Source organism: Silene latifolia, chromosome 4 (genome assembly GCF_048544455.1).
Source record: "Silene latifolia isolate original U9 population chromosome 4, ASM4854445v1, whole genome shotgun sequence".
Classification (NCBI taxonomy): domain Eukaryota; kingdom Viridiplantae; phylum Streptophyta; class Magnoliopsida; order Caryophyllales; family Caryophyllaceae; genus Silene; species Silene latifolia.
The window spans coordinates 11923537-11938468 of NC_133529.1; positions in this window are offsets into that span (position 1 = coordinate 11923537).

Here is a 14932-nt window from a genome sequence, read left to right on the forward strand (position 1 = left end):
GTAGTGAATAACAAATTAAACTCCAAGGCAAATTACATAATTTCTTTAACTTAATTTTTTACAAAACCTCATTTACATCAAATTACAAAGAACTAACATAAATAAAAGTGAAAGTCTTCTAAATGATGATCTAGCTACTAAGTCTTCTGATCCAGTGTCTCACGCCCATCAAGCTCCCATCCTATCTCATAAACCTGTCAAGTCTGCTCCCCAATATTTGGATCGTCACAGGTGTTCACGAATACACAAGGTCAACCACGAGGTTGAGTAGGGAATACAATGAAACAACAAAATATGATATGCATGCTCCTCCGTCACCTCCACCTCCATCTCAACTCATATCTCATAACCCGGAACGCCCAGCCATACCGATCCCCGGCAGAATATCAATCGACCGTCGTTGATATACCAACTTATGTGAGGTTATCCAGGCAGTGTCCCTGAGAACCCGCCTGGGCCTTATCACAACATCACAACGTATCACAACCTCGTCACCACCACACTATCCTCCAACTCCAATGCACATGAAATGCTTAACAGTAAACAATGCAATGCAATATGTATACCATTGAACTGATCAATTATAAAATCATGCCAGCTACAAAATGTTGTGATAGCATACTCAATACGATCAACTCGGTAAATCACAATACAATATATGAGTCATAGCATAAAGCAGCAACCACGAGATAAGTCAACGTTCACAACTTGGTCATACGAAACACAACAAATCAACACCATTCAACAACAACGATAATAAGTCAAGTGTATTTCCCTACCTTTTCGCAATCCAAGCACGCACAAGCAATCAGTTATGATCCTTCACATATCCATCACCTACATAACATAATTATATATAATTAACACCTACTCAGTCAATTAATCATTCACATAACCTAGGCTCATCGTAATTTAATAGGAATATCAACTTAAGGAACAAACACGACTTTCCCTGATTTTCCTGCACATGGCAGACTCGGTATAAAATGAATAACTAATTCCAGAAAATTCGAATTGATACAAGGCCAATTGAATTGGAACCCCATGAGTCTTAGCTACAAATTATATCTAACGTGTTTTTCTCAAATTCCAAGCTTATCAAGGGTTTTCAGACTAATTTCCAAAAACTGACAGAAACCATCGCATAAAAAGTATTGATTCATAAAACGAATTTGACAAATGATTTTTAAGTAAAACCAACGCCTAACTCATCTAAACTCTTTAAATTAAATATATGAAAAATACCCAGCACCAATTCAATATCTAAATTATGTTTTAGAAGTAATCTTTCAGCCTCTACTGATTCGCGGACTTTTTAGATAGACGTTCACAAATAATTTCTTCAGGAAAAACTACACGGTGAAATGCTACAAATTTTCACAGGCATAAACTAGGCTTGGAATAAATATGAGTCTCTTCTTTAACTTTTTGCATCCCACGAATTTAAGACAGGTAAAACACTCAAATAACACAGACCAACGAATCTGTAAATTGCTGTAACTATTCTATTCATTTATCTCATATAATTTATAATCAAAACCCCCAAACCAATTTCTAGGGTTACAAAAATTATTCCACTACTACTATAATTATGCTAACAATTGAATAAAGAGGTAATAGGATAGTCTACTTACGAAATAGGATGAGAATAGGCTGAGAAATCGCCTCGCAATGCCTCACGCGGCTCCCTTCACACACGGCTCCCTCTTCTCTCTTTTCTCTCTTTTCTCATGGTTAAAGTGAATATGGTGATAGGGAGATTAGGGTTTGGTTAGATGAGTCATACATATAGGATAGGTGCTATTAAGACGATACGGGCCTAGCCTAGTTAGATTAATTAAAACCCGAGTCACAAATACACTACACGACCCAGCTGGTAACTCGGCCTAATATAATATCATATTAAAATACCGGGTATTACACTGGCGGTGCTAAGATATGGCTATCTCAACACCAAACCAAGAAAGAAACCCGCTCTGATACCAATTGTAACACCCCTATTTTCGATTTAATTAAAAATAAAATTTACGAACAAAGCTCGCAAAAATTCGGGGATATCATAATTAATATACAAAGTCTTTAAATAAATTCTCCACTCGAAAATCTTTTTGAACTGCAGCGGAAATAACCTGAAATATTACTAGTAGCCCAAAGGGGAAAAACACATCCCACACTATCTCAACATAAGCAGTATTTTATCAATTTAAAATATTAGAACAAAAGAAAAGAGAAACAAGAATTCTTTAGTTTAGTATTTCCAATGATAAAACAAATGGACTAACTTTGTCTCTACAAAATGGTTGGTACAAAATGGTTGGTCAGAAGACAATTCAAATGCTAGCAAAATAAGAGCCTTTTATTTCCCCAAGACTAAAAGGTTAACACAACCGACCATAGCCTTAAGGTGCACACTTCGTATCTCGCGTATCTAACGGCTGGCTGACGTATGAGTCACTCTACCTCATACGACTAGTAAACGCATTTTTATATGCTCGGCTCGCCACTGCGGGTTATGAGCCAACTATAATCCTTAGCATTTTTATATGCCCGGCTCGCCACTGCGGGTTATGAGCCAACTATAATCCTTGGCATTTTTATATGCTCGGCTCGCCACTGCGGGTTATGAGCCAACTATAATCCTTGGCATTTTTATTTGCCCGGCTCGCCACTGCGGGTTATGAGCCAACTATAATCCTTGACATTTTTATATGCCCGGCCCGCCATAACTCGTTATGATACCGGTATCCAAATCTCAATATTAATGTCATACTCTCAAATGTTCTTCTAAATAACTCCTTTACACTCGGAATAAAATTCCGAGTTACTCACCTACGACCCGAGGTCAAAGGAAAAGGTAATTTAAATACAATACCAAACCATTAGTTGTTCACAATAGTATAAAAAGCTTGGCACTTAACTCAACTAATCTCAATAAAATGACCATAAGAAAATATGTAGTGATCAATATCATTTACTGGCTTTTGCCATAAAATCAATATCAAAGAAATGCCACCGTTATTTCCAAACTCGTACAAATTCATATCACTTCTAATTACTAGAACCACCACCTTGTTAGAACCTCCTATACATATTCATCCTTCTAACCCAATTACGGATGTTACATATATATACCACCATAAATGTCCGAACATTATATCCAAGTAAAGAGTAAACTCAATCTTAGGCTCAAATTATCAATACACCACGATCTTAAATGATAACTTTTATTATCTAATAGCAACTAAACCAAAGTCTTTGGAGCTAATCATTATCAAATCACCTCTTTATGAACAACTTCCTCTAAGACAAGTTATACATTTGAAGCCTTTAAACTCAGATTTTAGGATAAACCTATACTGACTTCCCGTTAAAGTGCAATTTTGACCCTTATACCTTCATACAAGAAGGTATCCTTAACAACAAATCACCTATGAAAGTAGCTTACCTCTCTGAAAACTAGATTAAATTTGTGTCAAATAACTCCGACTGAAAAATCTCTGAAAATGAATTATTCTTACCAAAATTGTACATGCTAATAATCTCTGTTTCTGGGAAACAGTTATGTATCATTCCAGACCAAGTTTACCAAATAAATCGTAACTCTTAATTTACAAATCGTATGAACATGATATTTATATGTTTGGAAAGCTAAGATTAAGATCTAAAACTCTTATGCTCAAAGTTTTCCCAAAATCATTAGTTTTCAATAGCTTATTGTGTAATCTTTACAAGCCTTCCAGTTTTACAATCCTGCATAACTAGTATTGCATCATCTGAGCAAAACAGTCATAACTTTTAAACTACATGTCGTTAGATTCTCTAATTGGTCATTCTGGAAAGCTAAGACAAAGATCTAAAATATTGTACTTGAGCAAATTTTCCCAGTTCTGAGCATTTTAGGTTGAAAAACTGGGTTAAATGCTGATATAGTTTCTGGGCAAAATCATAAAGTGCGGTTTTAGCTTGTTCTTACTCTAGACTTGATTAAAACGTGATTATCATCTTAAATCTTCCCCTTAATTCACTTGAATATGTTAATTAGGTTCCTATACTTACAAAATCAGAAACTCATCATCCTCAACGATCTTCATCTACTCAAAGATAAACAAAATTAACCCTTGTAATGAATTTGTAATCACTTTGTTAAGACCGTCTTACACCTTTGTCTAATCCTCCCGTTTTAGATTAAATTCACCTTATGTTACATAATAAGCTCTAATTAGGAAGGATTAAGCTAAGATATTAAAATTAGATTAAAAAAATTAAGCTTACTTACAAAAATTAAGGAGAGCAAATGATGAAATGGATGGAGATCATGATTTTCTTCTCCCTTCTCCTTTCTTGCTTGCCGTTTCCTCTTCTGCCTCCTTCCCCTTCCATTTTTCGTTTTTTTTTCTTTTATTGTTTTTTTTTTATATATGAAGTATTAAAATATTTGGGGTATTACAGGAACGGACGTTGTTTCTTCCCTTCAAGCTCCCTGTAACTAAGGACCAACTTGATGGGCGCATGGTCCGACCATTCCCTATCCAGATAAATGAGTCTGACATAGAGGAATAAATCAAACCATGAGGACGATCCCATAGCCCTATCAATCATACTCTGCCTATTCGCTTCACCTGCTTGCCCATTATCAAACGAGAAGTTGTAGCCCTCCCAAGGAACATCACGAAGACCACACTCATCGACCGCAGCCCGGAAATTATTCATCTGCCATTGCGGTCTACTTCCCCAAGCACCTCGTTATAATCTCCGACACACATCCAAGACAATGAGGATTACCTATTAAGTAAACGTAAAAGCTCCCAAGACAGGTGTCGGTCTGACACTGCCGGCCACCCATAAATACCCGTTATCCTCCACTCCCCCTTCCCCTCTAACCGTAAAATCCATATGATGGATCAACGCAGAAAAAAAACACACAATCCATCTCCTTCTTCCAAAAAAAGGCTAAGCCACCAGACCGTCCAACACTATCAACCTCCATACCAAAGTAACCATCCAATCTCTTCCCCACCCTCCTCATTTCACGACCACACAGTTTCGTCTCACATAAAAATAGCATGGTCGGGGCCTCTCTCCGTACCAGGGCACGGAGCGCACTAACCATGCTGGGGTTGCCCAATTCCCGACAGTTGATACTTAGGATTTTCATTGAGCCTGGCGAGGTTGACCTCCCTCAGGTATCAAGACGCCCCCGTCTGCAAAAGATTTCAACTTCTTCTGAGCTCCCTGCCCCATGTTCTCCTCCATTTCCCGCTTACCCAGTAAAGCCCCACCCTCACCAGTATTCGCACTGACCCTAGCATCTCCACCCTCGCCCCTGGTAAGACGCGTTCAACTCCTCCCACCCCTCTTCCCATTGGATCCCTCTTTCCCCAGCTCCTTTCCTGTCCCAGCCCTCCGTGCATCCTGCCCAGTCATATCTACTCCCATGTCCACAACATCCATCACTCCCCCTCCCATCGATCCTCCTGAGTCACTCCTCAAGCCTTCCCCTTCCCCTTGTATTGACACATTCAAACCCACATCGAAGCCACCCTCCCTATCCCACACCCCCGAGCGGCCTGAACAGAGACGCTCATATCCTGCTTACACTCAGTATTCACATCATCCTCTCTGATCCCTAGTATCGTCTCATTCACCACCCTACTCGCAGAACTAGGCCATTCTTCAAGCTGCTCGTTTTTCTTGCTATGAAGATCAAGAGCAATTGTCTGAAACTTCGTAATCATGTTTGTTATAGCCTCCTCCGACTCTTTACGTTGAGACTCATCAAAACTCGACCTTAGATCCCTAGCAGCCTTCCCAGCTCGTTATTTTGACGTCTTTACGACCTTCCATGGTGAAGCACGCAACCATTCCCCGAACTTTAAATCTTTATCTTCGTAAGGACCATCGTCACAGTCTTTTTCCCCGTAGCCAATACACCTACACCCATAGTCGAAGGTAGGTAATCGTTCATATTTAACGTCAAAGTTGGTCATACGTCCACCCTTCAATGTAATATGAATAGATGTTTTTAGTGGCTTCCTAATATCATGCATAATCCGAATACGTATCGCCCTATCAAGCTCCACATTTGGTCCAAACTCCGCACTAACAAACGTTCCCAGGATATCCCCAATCCTCCTTGCATTAGATAAACTCGACCTGCCCGAGATTGAGAGATCATACACCCTAGACCAAATTAGAAAAAGAAAAAGGGGGATATCAGTCGGTTTACCTGATAAATTTGGCTCATTGAAGCACCACAAGAATTTGTCGAAGTGCCATGGTTTCCCCTCCAAAACCCTAGCTTTGTCACGATCCGATTCGAACCGAAAAATAAAGGTTTTCGCCTTCGCATCCACTACGTTACCCATAATCGGTGTCGACGGGTTCCAAAGATTAATCATCGTTTCAATCGCAGCCTTTACGTTTATCGCTCTCGACGCCCATAGTTTATCAATAAGCATCAGTCTCCTACTCCCCTCCGTGCTACAACCGGCCTCTTCCCATTCAAAAGATTCGACTTGTGAACCCATCGGCTCTTTCCCCTCCCGGTGCTGGCCCCTCATACAACTTGTCATCAACACCTGCACAAAGAAACAAAGGAAAATAGAGAAAACGAATAGCAAAGACAATCTCACGATAAAAATCGAGAGAGAAAACCCCGAGAACAAGGAGAAAACGAAGAACCTAGGACGGAAACCCTAGGAAAGCCCTAGACCACTTAATTGCATATTGTTTACTGATTTTGTTATCTTAATTAAGATACTTTATTGGTGCAATTAGCCATCGACGTCATTGACATACAATAAGATTTGATTATTCATTCCCAGATTGAATCAAACATAAGGTATTAGGAATCGAGTTCCAAACCCATGCCATCCTGGTTTGATTCCTTATTCAATACCGTTACCTTTGTGCAAACCAAACACCACTTAAGAGTGTTTCAACCTTTAAGTCGAGTTTTCCATTTTATCTTTTCTTTTTCTTTAAATTTGGTCGGTTGGGTTTTGAGTGGATTCGAGTGAGACTCAGATTCTGAACGAGGATGAGTTTAAAGGTTGATGACTCTACCTATATTAATTAACTAGTTTTAATTTGCGATCTGTGAAATTCACGGGATTCTTCGTTCAATTACAATAGCCTGTCTCCTTTGTATATTGTTTTGTCAATTCCAAACTTAATTTTTCATAAAACCGTTTGTGTTAAACCTATATCCACTTTGACTACTTGTCCATTACTTTTACCAATCAAATGAAAGTAAGATAAATGCAATGTCAACTAGGTTAGTTGGTTTTTTGGTAAAGTTGTAGACGTGGTAAATGTAATACTCCGTATTTATGAGTCTTGGGGTACTCTATCGAGTAGGCCTTACTCTGTCGAGTAAGGGAGTTTTGCGAAATAAAATAGTTTCTGACCTGTTGGGTACTCGATCGAGTAACTACGATACTCGATCGAGTAGGGGGGTACTCGATCGAGTACCTGGGGCTACTCGATCGAGTAGCCGGTTTACGGGGGTTGTTTTCTCGGGTTTCGTTAATTATGCGATTAAGGTATATAATCTTTTCGTCATTCATTCTAATCACTTTTCTAAAACCTAAATCACTGTGAGAAGAGAAAGCAAACTACGTTCATCACCTTAATCGCATTATTAACAAATCCCGGAGCTTGGAAGGTCGGATTTCACTTGTCTTTACACCGTTGTAATCCTTGCGTCGAGGGTAAGACCTTTATACCGTTTTTGTTGTATTTCGTCAAAGTTAGTTAAACCCTAATTTGGGAATTGGGGATTTTGTTGTGTTATGTGCATAGTAGTAATTATGTGCTTGTATAATTAGGAGGAGGATTCGTAGAGGAAGCTTTTTGATATCAGCTGTGAGATCGTCTGACTATTGTGCTTTCCAGGTAGGGTTTCCCTACTCAGTATTACTTACATGTGGTGTGTGTTGTGCTGTAATTAGTATAATTGGTTGATTCAAACGATGTGGTGGTTGTGATTGTGATTGTTTGTCTGTGGTTCTCGAGATGCGTTCTCGGCTGAGTGGAGTCACTTGCGGGAGTGGCTTCACGCCCTAGTTTCGCCCTTCGTGGAACCCGCCACGGAAGGGGATGTGCACATTAATGGGACAGGGTTATCGCTCGGTATGATGAGCGGGGCTTAGGTGGGAACGGCTGCGGTCCCCACCGCGGTGGCGGGTCCGGTGGACGATCGGAGACGGAGATGGAGTGGAGTGCTTGATCATATATGATTGTTTGAGTTGTATTAGTTCTTGCATTGTTGATTATACCTCTTGTGTAAATAATCGACCCGGTGAATGTTTTGAAAACTGCGGTGATCCATTCGGGGATGGTGAGCAGTTATTGAGCGGGTATGACATGAGTCTTTGGGATAGTGGGACCGCCACAATCGGATGATAGAAGTCTTCCATTTGTAGTTTAGTAGTTTTCATATACATTTCAGTTAGTTCAGTAGACAGCCGTTTTGAGAACATGTATTAGTATTTGGTTTGGTTTTTGGATTGTAACCTTTCGCTAAAGTATTACTATTTAAATATCGTTTCATTATTGTTTATTTGATTATCATTGCCTCGGGTAACCGAGATGGTAACGTCCTTATACCTGAGTGGTCCTGGTAAGGCACTTGGAGTATGGGGGTGTTACAGTAAATGAAATTACGTATCGCCAATAAGAAATAAATACTCCGTAAAAAATAATAATGTTTTCTCGGTAAAGTTAGTCATCTATTAAATCTCATATCATAACTATGAAGAAGATCTTCAATTTATATGTGTTGCATGGTGAGTAAGTTTATAAAACTCATATTATTTAGCCATAATAAATACAACTTTTGCCCCGACAAATACAATTTTTACCTAAATATTTACCCACGTAATAGAAGATGTGGCAACTCCCCCTATAACTAAAAAAAGCCTTCTAGCATTTTTTTCTCCGGCCAATTACAATATTAAGGGAGTGGACCCTGTTAGATTATGTAATTCTATTAAATTATTGTGTAATAAAAGTTGGGTCCACTTGTGTAAAAGTTCAATAACTAATTCTTGTAAAACCGAAAATTGTCTTTGCTGCAATCACTCGAGAATAATTTGTACGAATACAATTTCAATTCTAAGAATAATGATTGCATACAGTGACGTCTATACGAAGTAAATAATTTTTTTTTTGCCTTATACCCTAAGAATAACTTTTTAGCGCAAAAAATTTTACCATAAAAAATTATTTTTTTCTCTTTACACACGAAGAATAACTTTTTATCCTAAAAGTTTAATATCATAAAAAATTTTTTTTACCCTTTATACGCAAAGAATACGTAAATTATATGAAGTATAATTATGCACATACAATTTCAATCACTAGGCACAATTTATACTATAAAAGTAATTTGTTACCCTTTATACACCGACAATAACGTAATTGAACCTACAATGAAGATTGAACCTACTGCGAAGATTGAATCTCTAAAGGAGATTGAACATACAATGGAAGTTGATGCATACCAAAATCAGGTAATCCTCTATACTATTTTATGTTAGTTTTGTTATATATTCTTCATTGGCATATGTTGATTTTGATTTTGTGATCATTTATTCGGGGGTGGGTTCCGGATTGAACCTCTAATAGAAAAGCCTTAATGGATTTTCTTAACGGATGTATTTGGTTTGTGAGGATCAAAATAGTTAAAAAAAAAAAGGCTTTGATGATGATAATTTTGATGATGATGATGACGATGATGATCATGATGTGGAGGAGGAGAAGGGAAGAAGAATTACCATGTGGTTAGTTTAACTGCTTTTGTCGTCGCTCGGGCAGGTCGGCGTAGCTATTTGCTTACCTGTTCACACGGGAATTGGTATGATTTATTGTACCAATCTTGTTAGTGGTCATGGATCTTTGGGTGAACCAATATTTAACAAGAAAGGAGAAGTTGTGGGAATGCTAGTAGGGGGATTGAGGGGTATCATATAAAGGTACGTGTAAGTGCTTTCAAACATTTTGTTAAAGTAGCAAAGCCGTTAGGAAGAAATTTATTCACCTCAATATTAAAGTAGGAAAGAAAATTGAGAAAAGAGAGAAAAATGGGGAACAAAAGGAATTGTTGTGATTCTGTATGACTGTGTCGGTTCAGGGTTGATTAATATTTACTTTACTCATGCATCGATAATATTGAGTTTTAAAAATGGTCGATCAAATACTTGTCGAGCATATTCGATTAATGAATGAAAAAAAACTCTCTCGTATAGGATAATGGGTTATGTTTATATTCAACAATATTAGAATGAATATGAATTGAATTTTGTGAGAGATCTTCGGTTTGATATTCTCATTATTTATTTCGCTATTTTGGTATTCATATCCAAGTTTCTATTGTTCGGTTTTTTGTTAAACCTTGGTCGTTTGGGAACCAAGTTCTTGATGTTCTGATGATTAATTTGCACTGTAAAATGTGACGTAATTGATTTGCAAAAGTTGTTATTTATCAATTACATATCGCCAATATTCAACAACGAATAAATACTCCGTAAAAAATAATAATGTTTTCTCGGTAAAATTAGTCATCTATTAAGTCGATTGTGAAGAAGATCTTCAATTCATATGAGTTGCATGGTGACTAAGTTTACAAAACTCATTTATTTAGCCACAATAAATACAACTTTTGCCCCGACAAATATAATTTTTGCCTAAATATTTACCCACGAAATAGAAGATTTGACAAAAAATAACTATTTTTTACCTAATAGCGGTAATATGCAATAAGTGGCTCAACAATTCCAAGTTTGTAGAAAAATAATCACAAACATATAGAATAACGTAAATGTATTCTAGTAAGTTTTGGCAAGATATCATTTTTATGTACTCCTTTATATAGGAGACTCATTCGTCAATAAAAATCAGGGGCGGCCAATGAGTTTTCGTGGCCCTGTTCGATATTGAAAAATGTGGCCTCAAGACATAAATAAATTCAATTTCAAAAAAAATCGATCTAAAATTGTTGTTTTATAAAAAAATACAATACAGAAAATCCTTTTTTTGAGATTGAATCAACTCTTCAATCCTTTTTCAACTCTTCAATCCTTTTTTTTCTTCTTTTGTTTTTCATAGCCAGATTCATGTTTTCTGACTTTAGAAGACATAGGGGGAAATTAACAACCAACACACTTAAGCAAATGAGCAATTCATAAGGAAGAAAGACTAGAAAGCCATAACGTAGTGAAAAACAACCACAATTGATTATTGATTGAATTATAGTCTTTAAAACTTCAAAATGTTTAACCTAAAATAAAATCAACATTCAACAAGTATTAACAACAATAATTGAAATAGACAAACTTATTGAAAGGAAAAAAAACTAAACAAAAACCATAACTAATCAACACAAATAAAAAATAACAGACTTGCCGTAACAAGTGAAGAGTAGAGATGATCGAAGTTCGAATGATTGAAGAGTAGCAATGATCGAAATTTGAATGATTGAAAATTAAAGATGATCGAATTGATGAATTGCTTCTCTTTAATCTTTACCGTGTACTTGTTTTAATGTTTTTTGGAAGAGTAAAAAGTAAAGCAAGTTTGGTTTGTCCTTTTTTTTTGTTTCCTGTTTGTCGTAGAAAAGTAACATTGGATTTTTTTAAGTTAAAAAATCAGGTAAGTTTTGGCCCTTTATGCACATGGGCCCCGGTGCAAGGAGCTGAATTGCTCAATGGTTGGGCCGCCCCTGATAATAATTACACAATTCTTCTCCTTCTTATAAATTTATCATGTATCAAAACAGTAAAATCAAAACAACCAACAACGTTATCCCGTCGTCGGCGATATGACTGTCATTTTTTTCATTTTTGACAAGCTTACTTATTAGCCTACCCTTTTAACTTCAGTTTTTTTTTTTTTTTTGGGTTATTTAATAGGAATAATCTAAACTAAGTCTCGCCTATCCTCTTAATTTTGCTCTCATCTATCTATCTATATAAAAGTATAATACATGAACCACTAATCACTAAACTGTACACGTATCGAATTATGGTGTAAAGATTTCCTGCCTAAGATTTTCTAATATCTCTAACCCTAATTATAATATTGCTTACAGAGTTACGGCTGCCTAAACCAAACATTTCTTATTTTGTTTTCTTCCTCTTCTCATCTCCCGCCATCTTAACAATCCATTTTTTTCATTTTATTTCCCAGATTGCTACTCGATGGTTGTTGACTCCCCAATCTCCATACCATGAATCTGTATTCTTCCGCCTAATACATTTTTCTTCTTCCGCCTAATACATTTTTTCTCCGCACATAAATTTTCGTCATTGTTTGAAGAGCATCATCAAAAGTTCATTGATAAATTAGTGTACGTAATTAGGCAAAATATCCCAGACTCGATGTTTGTCGACTCCGGGTGACGCCCAAATTGGGCACCACCCTCTCACAACCATTCTTAATTGATGGGGTCTCCATCACCCCATGTGGGAGGGTGACGCCCAAATTGAGTGTCATCCGGTGACGCCCTTTCATTTTTCCTAAATAAACAATTTGAAAGTGTAATACTACAGTTTTATGAATCTCTGGGTACTCTATCGAGTGGGCCTTACTTTGTCGAGTAAGGGTGTTTTGATTTTAGAAACAGTACTCTGCCTATAGGGTACTCGATCGAGTAGCCTGGGTACTCGATCGAGTAAGTGGCACTCGATCGAGTACGTTAGTTACTCGATCGAGTAGGTCGGTTAACGGGTATTATTTTGACGGGTTTTGTTAATAACACGGATTAGTATATAATTCATATCGTCTTCTTCCCTAAACACTTTTACAAACCTAATAAACTTAAAAAGGAGATTGAAACTACGTTGTTCGCTTCATCCGTGTTCTTGACAAATCCCGGAGCTTAAGAGGTCGGATTTCATCATTCTTTGCATCTTAGTGATCCTTGCGTCAAGGGTATGATCTACATACCAATTTTATAGCATTTAATTAACTTTGTTTAAACCCTAATTTGGGGTTTGATTCAGCTGTTGAGATTGTCTGCTTGTGTTTGCATTTCAGGTAGGGTTTCCCTACTCAGTATTAGTCACATAATGTGGTTTGTTGTTGATTGTGATTGTTGTAAAGTATCATATTCATATTGTGACGGTTGTTGGATTTGGTTGTTGTTGATTGTTGTTGATTGTATCTGTCTGTGTTCTTCGGGGTGCGTCCCTGGCTGAGTGGAGTCACTTGCGGGAGTGGCTTCACGCCCATTATCTGCCTTCTGTGGAACCCGCCACAGAAGGGATGTGCACATTAATGGATTTGGGTTTATCGCTCGACGGAGATGAGCGGGGCTTAGGTGGGAACGGTTGCGGTCCCCCACTGGCGCGCGAGGAGTAACATGTTGCGATGGGTACTCTGCGGGGGCTACACACTTTAGTGTGTAGTCGATGATTGAGGAGTTGGTGATGGAGTTCGGGATGATGTGATGAATGAGTTGTGTTGATTTATTGTCTTATTGTGATTATATAATTGTGTGATTAGATCGACCCGTTTAAATGTTTAAAAAGCGTGGTGATCCATTCGGGGTGGTGGCGATTATTGAGCGAGGTATGGTTGACGCGTATGGGATAGTGGGATGAGTCATCACGTGGCGGTTAGAAGTCTTCATTTGTGTCGACGATGTTTTATAACTTTGTTAGTTTTATCGAGACCAAATCGAGAACCTTGTATTTCAGTTTAACAGTTTTGGTTTTGATCATGTAATCACTTTAAACTATATTGTTATTTAAACTATGTTTCTTCATTGTCATTTGATTATCATTGTCTCGGATAATCGAGATGGTGACATTCTTATACCTTAAATGGTCCTGGTAAGGCACTTGGAGTATAGGGGTATCACAGAAAGGACCATGTTCTATAAATTGACCATAACAAGATTAGTCCATTGGGCTTAACTTATTAGTTAGTTATATAATGGGCTTTTCTGTCAACGGACCCATGTTATCCATGCCCAACTCATCTGAAAGACAACTTCTAGTTCGGTATATTTGGGACTCAATTTCTCAATCCTTCATGCATGGACATGCAGTCTACGTAAAGCCCGCCTGACTTAAACTAGTACTCCGTACAATAATTCATATACTCCTCCTCATCCACTCTAAAGTAACATAAACCCAATTTTTGTGACAGAAAAAGTGAGCCCATATTATTTTTTGGAGTAGAAGTAGATGGGAGGGAGTAACTAAAATACTTAGGAGTCGTTTGGTTACATACGGGAACTTACAATGCCTAGGAAGTGTCATATCACATGATTTTAGAATTCATGTGAATTAGAAAATGTTGTTTGGTTACATGTAGGCATTGTAATTCATGTAGGCATTCCCACTTACCTAGGGGGATCTAGGTAAGCAACTTCCTCCATTATGGAGGAATTGGAATTCATGGGAAGTTCCAATTCATGTGAATTGGGGTAACCAAACAACCTACCCATTTTGCAATTCACATGAATTAAAGTTCCTGTATAATTTAGTGGGCAACCAAACGACCCCTTAGTAAAAATTTACAAAGTATATTTATTGATACTAATGGTTTATAATAATCTTATCTTAAAGACCTCTCACGTAGTACATATATATTATATACTTTTTTTTTTCCATTTCATCATTTTTTTAATATGTTTTAAATTCTGAATCAGAATATTTTTGTAAGAAATATTCAATTAAGAGTTTTTTTTTTTCTATTTCAAATCACAAATCCAATGTCAAGCATGACCTAGGTTAGTGAGTCTTCAAGCATTGGAGCTGCAAGTCAACCAAACATTTTCGTAAGAAACACTTCACAAATCCCAACATCGACATGGGCTACCCTTCGTCGAAATTATTTGTATACGAAATTATACGAATGGTTGAACTAGGATTTTTAACATGTGTTCCAAATGCATACATTAAAAATTTAATTTGAAAATTAT